Below are 19,680 nucleotides of genomic sequence, written 5' to 3' on the forward strand. Positions count from 1 at the left end.
TCTTGACTCACATATACCAAGCTGAGATTGATAACCTGGCCAGTACCAGATCTCATAATATAGAAACATTTTTTCCACCTCTCCAGGCCAGTGGACAGATGTAAAATGTCCTACAGATGTTTAAATATACATATACACAAATAACACACCAAAATATTAGCCATAAGAACAGGTTTCATTTGAAAGACAAAAATCTGAATTTCCCAATTCCAGAAAAAAAGGCTTCTTCCCCTTTTCTCTTAACTAATTGGACCATGAAGCTTCCCAATCAATAACCTATTGAAAAACATAATCATTGCCAACCCTCCTCCCCAAACCAGGAAGAAGGCATGGGGGTCCCTTTATTTCTAGAATAAGTTTTTGGAGGGGTCTTGTCCTTGTAGCAAAGCCTGCATTCCATCGGAGACATAAGCTTGAATAAGGAAGATTTCCCTTCACCCTCTCCCCTCCCTCTGCAGAGGGTAGGAATGGTAGAGAATGTGAGAGAGCATTTGCAATTACCTGAGTTGTTGACAACAGTACAATTTGGAGTTGTTGTATTTTCTAAACAATAGTCACCATTACAAACTGTCTGATAGCATGGGGCATTTTTGTTTTCAACAGAGGAAGTGCAGTTAGTGTTCAATTCACAGCCGTCTGGTGCTAGAGCAATGCTGAAGCATGCCCGGCTGCAGGCAGGAAAGTGAAATTCATTGTAGGCATCAGAGTCTGTGTCAAAGTTGGCATCAGGGTCTATTTGCTTAATGCACATAGCACAATCAGGCAGGCAACAGTGGAAAGCAGGTTCTCTACATCCCATTCATGGAGCTCAGTGGCAGACTGCTACTGGGGAAGAAGCTCCTTCCCCTGCAGGGCTGCCTCGGAGACTCTACTTCCCAACTACACAGCAGCCCCAATCAGAGAATCTGTGCTAATTCTAGCCCCTAATATACATAATATATCTCTTCCCCATAATATTGTAGGGAGTCCTTTAACAATGAAAGGAGTGCCAGTTCCTGCTTTATCTTCTTTTCTACATTTCAAGGGTTGACAAGAAATTTCTATTTCCTGTCTCCCTCCAATGCCTAAGTTAGTATAGGTAGCCTGTTTAGGCCAAGCTTGTGGCCAGTTCTGTATGGTAACACAGTCCGATCTTCCCCAGTGTCAATCAAGCCTAGGAAAGCAATTCCTTCTTGGATAATAAAAAGATTTTTTTCTGAAGAAATTGTAGTTGTAAACCTAATTTCATTGTGGTTTCTCTGTTTTGTCCCCTTTTTCAACTCTTTCCTTCCTGTTTTTACCAGATCTTGAAAAAACAAGTAACTGGGCGCTGCATTAGTTTTTATTTATGTAGCTATCATCATCATCATTAGCATTCATTATTGCAATAGAGAAAATTACCCCACTCATGTACTTTACTAAAGGTATAATGTGAGTACATTCTGAATTAGGTGGAACCAAAATGATTGCAAACTCCTCATCCATTAATCATAAAGGGTAACTAGGTATTTCAGTAGAAGTATATGGAGACACTCTAAATTTCCCAGCACTTTTGACTGTCAATAGTTTGATATGGGTCAGCTTGCTGCCAAAGCTGCATACTGGTTTCTCCATTCCATCTCCTGCTGTTCCTGAATGGTCATACCCCCATGATTGTTTTTGAGGGGTCATGGGGGGGAGCGCCCCTTTACCCATTTAAATTTCCTTGTCTACATTCTGATGCCCAGTGTCCTGCCTTTTCATACTTTGGGTGTGGAGTTTTAGGATGATGTGTTCTGAACTTTCTGGGTTTAGAGCCTTGGGCACTTCAACAATCTTTTTTTTTTTTTTTAGGTTTTTGCAAGGCAAATGGGGTTAAGCGGCTTCCCCAAGGCCACACAGCTAGGCAATTATTAAGTGTCTGAGACCTGATTTGACCCCAGGTACTCCTGACTCCAAGGCCGGTGCTTTATCCACTGTGCCACCTAGCCTCAACAATCTTTCTTTAATGTCCAGGTTTTCCATAAACAAAGCAAATCTGTTTCTCTTTATTTCTCATGTGCATATCAGCAAATGCCTCTGTCATTAATTCTGTATGATATACTGGAGACCCTACTCTGTCACATCTTTGAATCATTTCCTCAATTGTCGCATCCCTTCTTAAGCCAATCATTGCTTTCTGACAATAGCCCATGCTAATTGTTTTAATAATACATCTATTCCTGCTACATCTCCTAAGGTTCTTCCTGTAAGAACTCTCCTGCCCTCCTGTAACCTGGCAAAAAAATTTACAAAAGTCTCATCATTTCTTTGTCTAATAAGTGCAAATGGTTCTTTCTTATCATTTTGTATTGCAATACATCCCCAAGCATTCTTTACACAGGTAGCATTTCTTTCATATGTTTCTAACCCATAATATAGTTAGTCTGCATTGTTGAAAAATTGACCTGTGCCACTTAATTGTTCATAATACATGGTGGCATTGGGACTTTGTGCATGCCTCAAAGCCATCTGTCTACATTGTTCTATAAACTCAGTCATCCAAAAAAGAGATTGTCCGGGTGACAAACATGCTCTATCTGTTTCCAATCATTAGGTGTTAATATGGAGTATGCAAGAGTATTCAATTGTAGCCAGACACTGCCTTCTTTAAATCTCTGACTGCTTTTATATCTAGTGGCTTATGTCTTTGCTTAAGTTTTCCTGGAATAAAAGGATCTGGCTCTTTAATAACAGCATATGACTGAAACTCAGCTCCTAGATCTATCAAACTGTCTCCCTGATCTTTTGCTCTTTTGATGGCCTTTTGTACTGCTGAAGTCTCTTCCCTAGGTGCTATAGGGATGATCCTAGGCTTTTCTTGATAATATTTCTTTATTTCTTCTGCCTCAGTCCATGGATGTGGATACACTTTCTCTTTACCACACCTCCTTGTACCAATTTCCTTCACATCAGTATCATGGCAAACTTGTTACCTTCTCCAATGTCTTTCAGATGTCTCCTGGAATTTTTCCTTGCTTGTATCTGCTGGTCCTTATCTTAGACTTTACTCAGCTAACTCTGCCTTTGTATCCCTGTAAGGGTGCCATATGTTGTGTCCCTTTCTAGACTCCCTCAATCTTCCCCAGGTGAGCATTGAAGGGGTGGGAGAGAAGGAAGACAAGTTCTCCTTTTGTATACCTAGGTATCCAAGGTCTCCATTTATTCACCAAAACACAAGTGCTTAAATATTCCTGCCAGTCTCTAATCCACTCCCACTCCCATGGTATTTAGTAAAATAAGGCTCTGGTGCTCAAGGACACCAGGTGATGATAGTTTAAGGTGCTCCCACACAAAGCAGTTCCTAACAATTAATGATTAGAGAAATGCAAATTAAAACAATTCTGAGGTACCACCACACACCTATCACATTAGTTAAAATGACAAAAAAAGGAAAATTATAAATTTTGCAGGGGATATGGGAAAACTGAAACATTATTGCACTATTTTTGGAGTTGTGCATTGATCCAACTATCTGGAGAACAATTTGGGACTATGCCAAAAGAGCAATAAAGCTATGCTTGATGATTCAGCAATATCACTACAAGGTTTGCATCCCAAAGATGTAACAAAGATTCACATGTGCAAAAACATTTATAGCAACTCTTTTTGTTGAGGCAAGTAATTGGAAATTGAGGGGATGTTCATCAACTAGGGCATGATTGAACAAGTTGTGGTATATGAATGTAATGGAGTGATACTGTTCCATAAGAAATCATGAGGGATGGGACTTCAGAAAAGCCTGGGAAGACTTGCATGAACTGATACTGAATGAAGTGAGCAGAAGCAGAAAAATATTTACATCTTAGCAGCAACATTATGTGATAATCAACTATGATGGACCTGCTCATTTTAGCAGTACAGCAATTAAAGGCTATTCTAAAGGACTCATGAAAGAAAAAATACCATCCATATTAGAGAAGGAACAGTAGAATTTGAATGCAAAACAAAACTTACCATTTCCAAATATTAAAAGTTCTTTTATGTATTTTTTACACTGTTTTTTCTTTGTTAGTTTGATTCTTCTTTCCCAACATATAGATATATTTGACACAGTTATACATACATATATATATGTATGTATATATGTATGTATGTATGTATAACCTATATTAGATTGCTTTCTGTTGAGGAGAGGCAGGAGGGAGAAAAATGTGAAACTCAAAACATTACAAAAATGATTGATGAAAATTATCTTTGCATGTAGTTGTAAAAATGAATAAAAATATTACTCTTTTGTGGATAGACTTCCTAAGTTGATTCACAGGGAGAGAAATAAGATGATGATTAGTAGGGATAAAGGATTAAGTGAAGGTTTTCTGAGTATAGAGGAGACATGGGCATGTTTGTGGCTAGTAGGGAAAGAGACAGCATAAATGGAGAGATTGAAGATAAATGAAAGACTAAGGATTCCAGAAAGGGCAATCTGTTTGAGAAGATAAGATAGAATGGGATTTTTTGTACATATGACTTTGCCTTGGCAGGAAATAGGGACACCGCTTTATAGAAGACTGGGATGAAAGAGGAATTAGTGGAAGAAGGCATCTGAGTGATATGAGATGAGGAGGAGAAGAGAAGAGGGAAGGCTTGGCAAAATGGTCTCAGTTTTTTTTAGTAAAAAAAAGTAGACAAGAGTCTCAGCTGAGAAAGTGGTAGGAGAGGGAGCCATGGGAACTTTGTGGAAAGATGAAAAAGTTTGGAAGAGTTGCTGTGGAGAGTCACATTACAAGTTAATAAGGGAGGTAGAAGAGAATTGAGAATTTGAGGGCCCAGTTAAAGTTATATAATATAAATTTATAGAGAACTCAATTAGAATATTTGCATGATTTTCTCCACCTTCAATATGTGTGTAGCAGCCAAAGCAATAATGAAATGGTAGGACTGATCCAATACTGAGGCTTGGCAGGGCACAGAGATATGATAAGGAATCCAGAAACTAAAGAGGAGAGTATATAAAGAATTAAACTGGATGATGGAGGAGTCAAGATGTGGAAAAGAGGAGAAAGTAGATATAAAAGGGGTAGTGCCATGAAAGAAAACAGGTATTAAAAATTGGCATTCATAGTATGAATAATGAGTAACAAAGTCAACAGATCATTGTCAAGATTTAAAATTTCTTGAACACAGAGGTGATAGAGTTATGGATGATTGAAAGATCAAAGGTAGGACTTTGTATGTGACTGAAGTGGGATGGATAAGTGAGTGGGTTAAGGAATAGCATGATTAAGGAGTTTGAGCGAGTATTAGAATCCTCAAGTGTGAAGGCAGGAATTGGAGAGTCAATTAACAAACACTGTGTGCTTCATTTTCTTATCTGTAAAATGGTAATATCATGTACATCTCAACATTGTTATGTGGATGAAAGGAGATTATATTTTTAAGCACTTTGCCAAATTTAAAACTGTATATAAATGTTATTATTATTAGAAGTACTACTTGTAGTACTTCTAAAAAAAGGAGAAGCAAAAAGATGAGAAGGAAGAAGAGGATAAGGACAAGAATTAGGAGAAGTAGGACAAAGATCATTAGCAGCAGCAGCAGCAGCAACAGCAGCAACAGCATCCATAGTAGTAGTAGATGACTTTGGCAATCTTGTGGATCCCATGTTCCCCTTCTTAGAATACTGCTTTTAAATGCATAAAATACATAGTATATTGAAACAGAGTTACTGATTTTTATCTTTTTAATTGTTTGGACAGGCTAAGAATTTTTGTTTCAGTGCTTCATTCTTAAAAAATATGTCTTGTCACAATGTGCAGAAAGTTTTTCTTTATTTTAATTTTTTATTTAATCCCTATGCACATGTATATTTTTAAGTTACAAAATTTCCTTCCAGCCTGCCTTCCCACCCTCCTCACCTCAGTGGTGAACTGTTAGGTTAGTTTTGTACATACATATTTTTGATAAATGTGTTTATAGATCAGTCATTTTTGGTATGAGGGATAAGGATTAAGGGAAAGAGATACATAAGTGATAATTTTTATAAAACATTCATCAGATTCTGAAGGGGATTTTTGTTTTTTCTTTTGTTGTGTTTTGTTTTTCTTCCTTTGGATGAGAATAACATTATCCATAGCCAGTCTAATATGACTGTCCTAGCTCTCCCCACTGCTGAGAGGAACTACTTCCATCAAGGTTGTTCATCTCACAATGTGGTTGTTGATGCGAACATTGTTATCTTGCTTCTGTTCCCTTCACTCAACATCAGATCCTGTAACTCATTCCATGCTTCTCTAGTGTTTGACCATTTATGGATTTTATAGACCAATAATATTCCATAGTATTCATGTACCATAACTTGTTTTCCCCCGTTGATGGGCATCCCCTCAATTTCCAAATCTTTGCCACTACAAAAAGAACTGCTTTGAATATTTTGGAACTTGAGGGGCTTCTCCTATTTTTATGATTTAGTCTGGATATAGGCCTAGAGTTGGAATTGCTGGGTCAAAGGGGTATGATCATTTTGATTGTTCTTTGGGCATAGTTCCATATTGCTGTTCAGAATGGTTAGATCCAGTCACAACTGCACCAGCAATGCATTAATGTCCCAATCTTCCCACAACCTCTCCAATATTGATCATTTTCTCTTTTTTTCTCATTTTGGTCAATCTAATAGTTGTGAGGTAATATCTCATAGTTGTTTTAATTTGAATTTCTCTAATCAATAATAATTTGAAGCATTTTTTCATATGATTATAAATAGTTTTAATTTCTTCATTTGAAAACTGTGTATTCATTACCTTTTGACTATCATTTGGAGAATCTTTCTTTTTAATATTATTTTATTTTTTTCAATTCCATGCAAAGATAGGTTTTAGCATTCATCTTTTTGTAAGTTTTTGAGTTTCATATTTTACTGCCTCCTTCCCTTCCCTCCCCTTTCATCATGATAGCAAGTGATCTGATATAGGTTATACAATCATATTTCCATATTTGTCATGTTGTGAAAGAAGAATAAAGAAAAAATGAGAAAAAATGAAGCAAGTTTTTTAAAAGGTGAAAATAGCATGCTTTGATCTGCATTCAGGCTCCATGGATTTTTCCTCTGGATATAGATGGCAGTTTCTAACACAAATTTTTTAGAATTGTTCTTGACCACTGATTTGTTGAGAAGAATAAGTCCATCATAGTCAATCATCTCACAATGTTATTGTTAATGTGGACAATGTTCTCCTGGTTCTATTCACTTTACTCATCATTAGTTCATACATATCTATCCAGGATTTCATTCAGAAAGTTTTTTAAGTTGAAATTCCCAAGAATGAAGGGGAAGGGTGGTATAGGGGAGATTGGACTGATGATCTCTGTAGTCCCTTCAAGCTCTAACTAAATGAGAACTTTGAAGGCTGAAATGGAGAAGGGTACCGTGTGAACAGCAGTTAAATATGAGTTAGTCAGTCTTGAGAGGTCGGTGAGCACTGTTCTGAAGGAAAGGGTGATGATGGCCTCTTCTGCCCTCAGCCATTTGAAAGGGATAGAGATTCAGATCCAGAATCCTGAGTAGTGGAGACACAAGGCATCCAGTGTGAAAATGTGACTGATCCTGGGAAGCCAATGGAAGCCTCAAGGAGAACTCTCTTTACTTTGTGAAGGGTAGGGCCAACCTGGAATGTGTTTTCCCCCAAGAAAAGGGAGCCTGTGTCTTGGAAAGTGTTTTGGTTTTGGTGGCATCTGGTGAGACTGGCCTTTAAGAAGTGTACCAACTGCAGAGCAATATAATCCTATCAATGGCAAGCTGTCATTGTCCTAATCTTAAAGCTATTGCCAATTGCATCATGGTGTTGAATAGTTCAAAACTCAAAGATGGAAGATTTGAGAGGAAAGCCTGTACTGATGCTTAGCCCATCAAGGGACAGATTAGAATGTACTGATAATCCCATTGTGCTAGTCAGATAGCGAATGTTGGTCCTTGCTTCTTGTAAGTGGTGCTATCAATCAGGCCCTGGGATGGAATGATTCTAGTAAAGGCAACCCCTCACTAAAATAAGCATATGTGTAATACAAATAGAAACAGGAACTTATATATAAGGATTTCTGAGGGCCACATATAAGAAACATAATTGTGCAATGCATGCCTCCAATCATTTGGTTGATTGGTATACTCCTTTTTGATACCGAAGGGCTAGTAGTAGTAACTCTATAATTCTAAAAACTTCAGTTTGTTTTGGATCTTTAATTGATAGAATTCATAAAAATTAATTTATAAATATTTACCTTCAATAATTAATGGAACAATTTCAGAAGTAATGATGAATGTTTCCAAGATAATCTATATTCTGAGGGCAAGAATGACATTCAACAGAATTTAAAGAGTAAAGTTAATTCAAAAGAGCAGAACTGGAAACTGTGGTCATTTTTTCACTGGAAGGAGAGATGCTTCTGGGTCATAAACATAAAACTATCTAAAAATCATACTTTCAATATACTTGCTGCCATGGTGTGCAAGTAGTGAAGGCTGGAAGTAATACAAAAAGTTGCTTCTGCTTTTGAGAATTATTTCTGTAGGTTCAAAGACCAAAAAGAGAAGGTTTCCTACACAAAATGAAAATTCCTAGAATCATCAACATGCATATTGCCCCAATGCAAACAAAAGAACTGAATAATGTTAAGAAGATAGATAAAATGCAGAGGGGGTGGAAAAGTGAATGGATCAATGGGCCCCATCAACTTTTAAAGCTTTTTTAAGTTTTGGTTTTAAAGAAGAATTTCTTTAAATTTAAAAAAAAAGCAGGCATATCATTCTCATAAGAAATCAGAATTAGTGCTGGTAATATATCCTTCTGTAAGTCATATATTCTCTGATTTAAAATGACACTTTAAATTTCCTTTGAGTAAATATGATGTTACTATTTCTTGTATTCTAATGTTTCTGGCTCAGATTCAAGGAGCCTGACCCTAGCCTGCTCTAATGGGAATGGGCTAATAAAAATGGAAGTCAGAGTTGCCAGCATTTTTTTAATTCAGAAAAGAAGGAAGAGTTTTGGGAAATTGATCACAGATTCATTGAATATCTACTCTAGGCTATTCTTCTCAACAGGATTTTTTATAGATTGATTGTTAATATCAGTGCAAGGGTATTGGGACTGGGAAAGAGGGAATTTAGAAGAATAAGACTTGGTCAGTGTTGCCAAAGAATTAAGAAGACAAAACATTAGAAACAATAATCAGGGTAAAAATGTATAAAAAAATTGATAAGAATTGTGTTTTCATTGATAAAGGCAACTCTCAGACAAGAAGACTCTATCAAAGAAGAATACCTTCTTTGTCCCTTATTTATCCTTAGAGTTGTCTTAAGCACTGGTGACAAATTCAAAGAGAAACAGGAAGCAATAACTTATACATAACAATTCCTGAGGGCCAAATATTAGCTTAGTTTTGACATGTGATATTATCAATGTTTTATTATATTTTTATTTTGTTAAGTATTTGCCAATTATAGTTTAATATGGCTGGGCTTCCCTTAGGAGTATTGCCCACAAAATGCAGCCTAAGGGCAGTGAGTTTGACAGTTCTGATGTAGAACACTAAGAACTTAATATTTTGGCAGTATCACACAGCTAATATTTATCTTGAGGCAGGACTTGAACTCAGGTCTTTCAGACCCCAAAGTCGTCTTATTAAACCACTATATGGCATTGCTTCTTAAAATATGTATAATAAATGAAGTGCTAAATTTTGTGGTAAATTATGTTTTCTAGTACTTCAAGGAGGGGGAAATTATGAAGGGCCACTATAATCAGGAAGTATTTTATGGGGAATATGGCAATAAAATTAGACATGAAACAGAGAAGGATTTGGATAGATAGATTTAGAAGGAAGAGACCAATCCAGTCAGGCATAATTCTGAATGTATATTTCTTCATTGGATGATGGGTGACAAAGAATGATGCCTAGAATGTACCTTAACATTTTGAAGGGATAATTCTATATCAAAAAATGTTTTGAAGACAATAGGTTACTACAATGATAGAAGTTTAATCTTGGAGTCAGAAAATTCTGAGCCCAAGTCCTACTTTTAAATATGCAGATTGTATAACAAAAAATAACTCTAAAATGAGCTGTTTCAAACAGCTAGGCAGTCTGTATCAGTGAAGAGAGTTATTAGAATAAGAGTTTCAGTTAATTAGGAAGTCATAGTTATAGACCAACAATGATGGAGAAAAACTAAAGACTTCCTTCACTGTCATCTACTTGATAACCAACTTCACATAGAGTGGCGAGAGGAGAAAAATTAATAAGGGGGAATGTATTTTGGATCAGAAAATACAATATACTTTTGAAATGTTTACATTACATAGGCAAACACCCAGATGACCTGAATGGCAGTAAAGCACACAATTTTTAGGTTATTGCTCTGATACACCTTTACTGAATGATCTCTTTTCTGAAGTTTCCTGCCAATCTTATTGCTTAGAATTCTATTTGAGATCTAGGCAATTTAGAACTCATAGTAATTCCAAATCTTCAGTTCATTGTTCCAAAAGAGACTGAATTTCTTACACAAATAAAAATCAGATTTAAATGACTGGACAAACATCAACTGCTCGTGGATATGATGAGCTAATATAATAAAAATGACAATTCTACCAAAACTAAACTACTTGTTTAGTGCCCTACCAATGAAAATTCCAAAAAAATTACTTTAATGAGTTAGAAAAAAAATTGTAAGTAAATTCATATGAAGAGATAAAATTCAAGAAATTCTAGGAATTCAGTAAAAAGAAGTGAAAAAGAAGGTAGCTTAACCCTACCATATCTAAAATTACATTATAAAGCATCAGTCATCAAAACTTCCTGGTATTGGCTAAGAAATAGATTGGTGGACCTAGGTACAATAGCAGGAAATGATTATAGTAATCTGCTGTTTGATAAAGTCAAAGAATCCTGCTATTGGGATAAAAATTCTCTCTGATAAAAAACAGTTGGGAAAATTGGAAGTTAGCATGGAAGAAATATGGATTAGACCAACACCTCACACCCTATACCAAGATGAGATCAAAATGGATACAGGATTTAGACATCAAAATCAATATTATAAACAAACTAGAAGATCAAGGAGTAGTATACCTGCTAGATCTATGGAAAGGAAAGCAGTTTATGACCATGGAAGAGATGGAGAACATCATTAAAAACAAATGATAATTTTGATCACATTAAATTAAAAGGCTTTTGCACAAGCAAAACCACTGTAACCAAGATCAAAAGAAATGTAGCAAATTTGGAACCAAATTTTACAACTAGTATTTCTGACAAAGGACTCATTTCTAAAATTTACAGAGAACTAATAAAATTTTCAAAAAGAACACTCCATTCCCCAATTGACAAATAGTCAAAAGATATGCAAAGGCAATTTACAGATGAGGAAATCAAAGCAATCCATAGTCATATGAAAAATTTCTCTAAATCATTACTTATTAGAGAAATGCAAATTAAAACATCTCTGAGGTACCACCTCACACCTCTCAGACTAACCAATATGACCAGAGAGGACAATGATCAATGTTGGAAGGGATGTGGAAAATCTGGGACACTAATGCATTTATGGTAGAACTGTGAACTTATCCAGCCTTTCTGGAGAACAATTTGGAATTACACCCAAAGGACAACAAAAATGTGCATACCCTTTGATCCAGAAACTGTGGCATATGTATGTCATGGAACAGTATTGTTCTATTAGAAACCAAGAGGGATGGGAATTGAGGGAAGCCTGGAAGGATTTGCATGAACTGATGTTGAGTGAGATGAGCAGAACCAGAAGAACACTGTACATCATAACAGCAACATGGGGGTACTGATCAATCTTGATGGACTTGCTCAGTTCATCAATGCAACAATCAGGGACAATTTTGGGCTATCAGCGATGGAGAATACCATCTACATCTAGAGAATGTGGAGTTTGACCAAAGACCAAAGGCTTTTACCTTCAATTTAGAAAAAAAAGTTATCTTATGTAATTTTGCTATCTTTTAGACTTTATTTTTCTTCTTTAAGGATATGATTTCTCTCTCATCACATTCTACTTAGATCAGTGTATACCATGGAAACAATGTAAAGACTAACAGACTGTTTTCTGAGGGGGGTGGGGGAGGGAAGCAAGAAAAGGGGGAAAAATTTTAAAACTCAAAATAAAATTAAAAAAAAAAAACAAACACAAAGTATTTTTTTCTTGGATGAATAGATTGCCTGAAAATTGTTACAATGTTGCTCAGCATATTCTTTTTTTTTAGGTTTTTGCAAGGCAGATGTTGTTAAGTGGCTTGCCCAAGGCCACACAGCTAGGTAATTATTAAGTGTCTGAGACCAAATTTGAACCCATGTACTCCTGACTTCAAGGCCGGTGCTTTATCCACTATGCCACCTAGCCGCCCTTGCTTAGTATATTCTTTACAAAATAAAACCATGGATGTAAGGCTTCCAAAAAAAGACAAAATTTGTATTTAATTGGAAAAAATAAAATAAAGTAATATTCAAAATAAAAGAGACTGAATTATTTAAACCCCTTAGGTCAAATATCACAAAACCAGCATTCTGGAGCAGCTAACTGGATACACTATTATCAATGATATGAGTTTTTTGTGCTCAATAGTTCCTATATGGGTAAAGCATTTATTAGAAAGATAAAGCATTTATTAATTGCCTACTATGTACCAGTTATTATGCTACACACTGGGAATACAAAAACAAGAAAATGAGATAGTCCTTAGTGCCAATATTACCCTACATTCTAAAGAGAAAATATCTCACATTAATGAGGAGGTGGAAAGTGAGGTCAAGTTCCCAATGGGAACAAAGTCATTCTAGAGAGTTTATTAAGAGGATTACAGGATCATTAAGTTAAAACCAAAAGGAACCTCAGAGACCATTTTGGAATTGAGAAACTGAATCTCAAAAAAATTAAGTGATTTGCTTATGGTCACAAAGGTAGTAAGAGTCAGAGACAATATCTGATCACATCTCTTCCTGTTGTTCATTGTCAGCTTTTAGCTTCTATGTCACGCATTGTATCTTATATAGCTTCCTTAAACAGGAAGTCAATACTTGTAACTCTTGAGAATTGTATTTCTCTTAGGAGAGTTAAAGGAAGCATATTTAAAGAATATGAGTGATTATGCTTAAACTGATACTTTAGCTCATAAAGGCTGAATTTAGCTGGAGGAAGAGTTTGTTTAGAGAGTGAGTATAAATGTATCTTGAGGTGATTTTGCTTTATATAATATTAAAACTCTTCCCTATATTTCTATTGGGAAAATTAGAGGGAATTACCTAGAGGGTGTGAGGATAACTGTACCATGAAATGACTTTACTTTGCATAATATTTCACTCACAATGATTGTATTTCTTTTGGGACAGAGGAAATGAGAGTACTTATACTGGACATAAATAGAATATGAATTGATTTTTCTTTACTTGATATTTTAGCTACAATTGGTGGGAGTGTACTTAGAAGGGGCGGGTATAAATGTATCATGAAATGATTTTGCTGTACCTGGAACTTTAACTCATAAGAATTTTTTCTCTATAGAGGGTATTTGGAAAGAAAGTATGGTATAAATTGATTCTAATTTGATGATGTTTATGACTTGAGAATTGTATTTCTACTGGGAGAACTGAAGGAAGTGTACTTGGACAGATGCTGCTGGTATGAAGTGACTGAGGCAATGATGCTTATAAATCAATCAATCAATCAACCCTTGAGAATTGTGCTTCTATCAGGGCAGATAAAAGAAGCATATCTCAACAGACATTGAAGGTATAATACAGGTTAAATTAATTTAGACATGAAAAGTAGGTTTGTACTAGCAGAAGGTGAGACATCAGAGAATGAATAGCACCACATAAAAAGGCACAAAGACCTATTATAGTAGAGGGAAAGAAGGGAGTGTGTGAAATTGAGTAGCTTCTCTCAAAGATTTGGCCCAAAGAGGGAATAACATAAATCCCAACTGAGTTTAAAATTTTATCCTACTGTATAGGGAAGTGGGGGGGGGGGGCTAGAAGAGAAGGAGGAAACAAAGAAAAGGGAAGACAGGACTGATTAAAAAGAGGGCAAAAGTAAAAGTAAAGTTAAAGTTAGTTAAAAAGAAAAGTAAACATGGAAAGGGAGAAGGAATGAGAAAAGGACTGATAGAAGGGCTGATTGAGAGGCAAAACAGGAAGAATAAAGGCAAAAGAAAGAGAAAAGGATAAATGGGGGAGATAGAATGGAGGGAAATACAGAGTTAGTATTTATAACTGTAAATAGGAATGGGATGAATAAAATAAAAATTAGAGTAGAAAAAAATTCTATAATCTGTTGTCTATTAAAAAAACATTTGAAGTAGAGAAATGCAAACAGGATAAAGGTAAAATGTTGGAACAGAATATATCATGTTTCATCTAAGTTAAAAAAAATCAGAGGTAGTAATTCTGATCTCAGACAAAGATAAAGCAAAAATAGATCTGAGGAATGAAACTACATCTTCTTAAAAGATATCATGGACAATGAAGCAATAACAATATTAAACATAAATGCACCAAGTGGTGGAGCATCCAAATTCTTAGAAGAGAAGCTAAATGTGTTACAGGGAGACATAGACAGCAAAACTATAATTGTGGGGGACCTCAACCTCCATCACTCAGAATTAGATAAATCAAACCACAAAATAATCCACAAGGAAGTTAAGAAGGTGAATTTATTTTTAGAAAATTTATTTATGATAGACTTCTGGAGAAAACTGAATGGGATTAGAAAGGAATTATATCTTTCCTCTGCAGTACAAGACACCCATATAAAAATTGACCATGTACTAGGATATAACAACCTCAAAATCAAATATAGAAAGGAAGAAATATTAAATGCATCTTTTTCAGATCATGATGCAATAAAAATTCCATGTAATAAAGGGTCATGGGAAGATGAACTAAAAATTAATTAGAAACTAAGTAGCTTAATTTTTAAGAAGGAGTGTATCAAACAACAAAACATAGAAATAATCTCTTTTCTTTTCATTTTCTTTTTGGCTTTTTGCAAGGCAATGGGGTTAAGTGACTTGTCCAAAGTCACATAGCTAGGTAGTTATTAAGTTTCTGAGGTCATATTTGAATTCAGATCCTCCTGACTCCAGGGCTGGTACTCTATCCATTGTGCCACCTAACTGCCCCAAATTATAGAAATAATTAACAATTTTAACCAAGTCAATGATGAGATATCATATCAAAACTTGGGATGTAGCCAAAGCAGTTTTTAGGGGAAATTTTGTATCTTTAAATGCTTATATGAATATAACAGACAAAGAAAAGATCAATTAATTGGGCTTTCACCTAAAAAGAGATAAAAAAGAACAAATGAAAAATTCTCAATTAAATACCAAATTAGAAATTCTGATATTCAAAAGAGAAATTAATAATATTGAAAGTAGGAAAACTATTCAACTAATAAATAAAACTGATAGTTGATTTTATGAAAAAGTTAAATAAATTGGTTAATCTAAAATGAAAGAAATCAATCAAATAACCAGTATCAAAAATGAAAAAAGATGAACACATCACTAATGAGGAGTAAATTAAAGTAATAATTTGGAGTTATTTTGTTAAATTGTATGCAAAAAAAATTGACAATCTAAGTGAAATGGATGAATATTTACATAAATTCAAACTGCCCAGATTAACAGATAAGGAAATAAAATACTTAAATGACCGCATTTCAGAAAAAGTAATTGAAGAAGCCCATCAATGAACTTTCCGGGAAAAAATCTCCAGGGCTAGATGAATTTGCAAGTGAATTCTACCAAACATTTAAGGAACAATTGATTTTAATTCTATAGAAAATATTTCAAAAAAATAGGAGTACTGCCAAATTCCTTTTATGACATCAATATTGTGCTGATACCTAAACCAGGAAGAGTTAAAACAGGCAAAGAAAATTATAGTCCAGTATCCCTAATGAATATTTATGTGAAAATTTTAAATAACGCTAATTGAAACCTCTACATAGACATTAAAGCTACAGATCCCACCTTGAAACAAGTTTTCTACTGTAAACATCATGGAGGACCTTCAGTGTAGGTCTGTCTTTTTGGGGAAAATGGGAAGTAAAGCCCAGTTAGGCAGGAGAATAGGAAGGTCAGTGAGAGTCACGGCAACTAAATAGCAAGCCAGAAACAAAATCTGAACCCTGAGATCACTGGGGCAAAAAGCAAGACTGGATGGGAACACTGCATAGACAAAGCATGGACATAAGGAAAAAACAAACCTCTGCATCTTCATCAGTGCTAAACCAGGGATCAGATCCCAGTCCCTCCAAAAAAATCTTGGGTCTATATTTCCTATATGCCAGAAGCAGATTTCAAAGAATCAAAACAAGAAAAAAACTAAGAGTGCTAACCATAGAAAGCTACTGTGCAGGTATAAATGGTAAGAAGAAGAAAGCAGTGACAAATTAGCTATATGGGAAATTTCAAAGTAGTCTGGGAATTGGAATCAAATCCAAAACCTCATAGAAAAGTTTAAAAAAGAATTTTAAAAAATCAAAGAAAAAAGGAAGAGGAAAAATGGAAAAAAGAAATGAGAGCTGTGCAGGACTATTATGAAAAAAAGATGCAAAGTAAAAGTAAAGTAAAAACTACTTAAAAAAAACTACTAAAAAAAGTAAAAGTAAAAACTATCTGAGAAAAGAATGCAACTCTTCAATAAATAAAAGTGACCAACTAGAAAAGGAATACTACTCCGCAAAAAAAGTAAAATTAACCAATAGAAAAAGAAACACAAAAGTTAACTGAATAAAATAAAACCCTAAAACTTAGAATTGGACAAATGAAACCAATGAATCAATGAGACACCAAGATTCCATCAAAGTCAGAAGGCTGAAAAAACTGAAGAAAATATAAGTACCTTTTAGGAAATATAAATAACCTGAAAAAATAGATCCTGGAGAGATATTTTATAAATTACTGACAAATGATTTTTAGGAGAAATTTTGTACCTCCAAATCCTTACATGAAATTTTATATCTTTAAATCCCTATATGAATAAAATAGAGAAAGAGGAGATCAATGAATTGCTTAGGAAAAAAAATTAGAAAAAAGAACAAATTAAAGATCTCCAATTAAATGCCAAATTAGAAATTCTGAAAATCAAAGGAGAGATTAATAAAATTGAAAGCAAGAAAACCATTACTCTAATAAATCTAAGAGTTAGTTTCATGAAAAAATATCAATAAAAGAGATATACTTTTGGTTAGTCTGACAAAAAAAGAAAGAAAAAAAAACAAATTACCAGTATCAAAAATGAAAAGGGTAAACTCACTGCCAATAAGGAGGAAATTAAAGATATAATTCAGTTATATTGCTCAACTTTATGCTAATACTTTTGATAACCTGAGTGAAAATGATGAATATTTGCATAAATACAAACAGCCCTAGCTAAACTTATTTTAACAGAAGAAATAAAATACTTAACCCCATTTCAGAAAAAGAAATTGAAGAAACCTTCACTAAACTCCATAAGAAAAAGCCTCTAGGTCCAGATAGATTTACAAATGAATTCTACCCAACATTTAAGGAACAATTAATTTCAATTATATATGAACTATTTTTAAAAATAGGAGAAAGAGTTGTGCCAAATTCTTCTTATGAACACCAGTATGGTGCTAATACCTAAACCAGGAAGAACCAAAATAGATAAAGAAAAATAAAGAACAATCTCCTGAATGAACACTGATGTTAAAATCTTAAATAAAATTTTAGCATAGAGATCACAGCAAGTTAATAATAGGATAATACACCACAATTAGGTAGAATTTAAACCAGGTAGGCAGAAATGGTTCAATATTAGGAAAACATTCAACATAATAGTAACAAAACCAACAGAAATCATGATTATCTCAGTAGATGCTGAAAAAGCCTTTGACAAAATACATCATTCCTATAAAAAACACTAGAGAGCATGGAAATAAATGGAGTTTTCCTTAAGATCATAAACATTAACCTTTAAAAACTATCAACAACTATTTTATGCAATGGGGATAAACTAGGAGGATTTACAATAAAATCAGGGGTGAAACAAAGATGTCCATTATCACCACTACTACTCAGTATAGTATTACAAATGTTAGTTTTCAGGACAGTTAGTTGGCACAGTAAATAGAGCACTGGACCTTGAGTCAGGAGGACCTGAGTTTAAATCCAGCTTCAGATGCTTAATTACCTAGCTGTGTGACATTGGACAAGTCATTTAGCCCCATTGCCCTGTTAAAAAAAATAAAAGAAATGTTGGCTTTGGTAATAAGAGAAGAAGAAGAAATTGAAGGAATTAGAAATGACAATGAAGAAGCAAAACTTTCACTTTTTGTAGATGATATGATGAGAATTCAAGAAGATTGGAACATTGAAACACTGTTGGTGGAGTTGTGAACTGATCCAACCATTTTGGAGAGCAATATGGAACTATGCCCAAAGAGCAACAAAACTTATCATGCCCTTTGACCTAATAATGCCAACAATAGGCCTATATCCAGAACTGTTGGGAACTGTTGTGTATTGGGGATAATGTAAATTATTATCACCTGATGCCTTTGAACATCAGAACCTAGTTTGGTTAAGTACCACGGGAGTGGGAATGGATTAGAGACTGGAAAAGGCATTTAAGCACTTTTATTCTGGTAAATAAATGGAGCACTTGGAGATCTTGATGGAGTACTTATCTCCTTTGTAATCCTTGTCTCCGCCCCTCCAATGCTCCCCTGGGGAAGGTTGAAGGAGTCCAGAAGTGGGACTCCAAGAAAGACCAAGAAAGGGACTTTACAGAGAGCAAATCATAAGAATGGGAAAAGTCCTACATGACCTAAAATATTCATAGCAGCCCTTTCTGTAGTGGCAAAGAATTGGAAATCAAATGGGGAATGGCTTCATATATAATGGTATACTAATGCTATACATTACTATTGTTCCATGTTGTTGATGATGATGATGATGATGATATTTGTCCTTCAGTCTTGAAGAAGACCATGACATCAGGGGAGGTGATGTCATAACAAGCACATGAATTGGATTTGAGTGAGGAGGCTCTGTGCTAAGTCACTAATCTTGATTTCTCTTTCAGAGTCTTCTGAGTTCAGTGGTCAGCTATGAATCAGATAGTATGGAGATGTCCCTGGATGCAACTCCTGTTAGGGTAAAGTGACTTGCCCAAGGTCATACAGTTGTAAGTGGCAAGTATCTGAGGCAGGATTTGGACTCCCAACCTCCTGACTCCAAGGCCAGTGCTCTATCCAATGCACCACCTAATTACCCCATTGTTTTATAAAAAAACATGAATGACTAACCATGAATGGCTGAGAAGCAAGGAACAAATTACAGGAACTGATGCTGAGCAAAGGGAGCAGAACCAAGAGAACATTGTACAAATTAGCAAAAACATTGTGAGTTGATCAACTTTGATGGAAGCAACTCCTCTCAGCAGTTCAGTGAGCTAGGACAACCTTAGGAGACCTGTAATGGACAATACTATCCACATCCAGATCGAGAAAAACAAAACAAAACAAAAACAAACTACAGAATCTGAATGAACACTATGTTTACTTTTTTTAAATTACTCTTTCTCCTTCCTATCTCATAGTTTCTTCCTTTTCCCTTAGTCCTTGCTCCTCATATAGAAAATGACTATTCTGTAAATATGTTAAAAACAAATATATATGTACAGTGTTCA

This window comes from Macrotis lagotis, chromosome 1 (genome assembly GCF_037893015.1).
Source record: "Macrotis lagotis isolate mMagLag1 chromosome 1, bilby.v1.9.chrom.fasta, whole genome shotgun sequence".
NCBI lineage: Eukaryota > Metazoa > Chordata > Mammalia > Peramelemorphia > Peramelidae > Macrotis > Macrotis lagotis.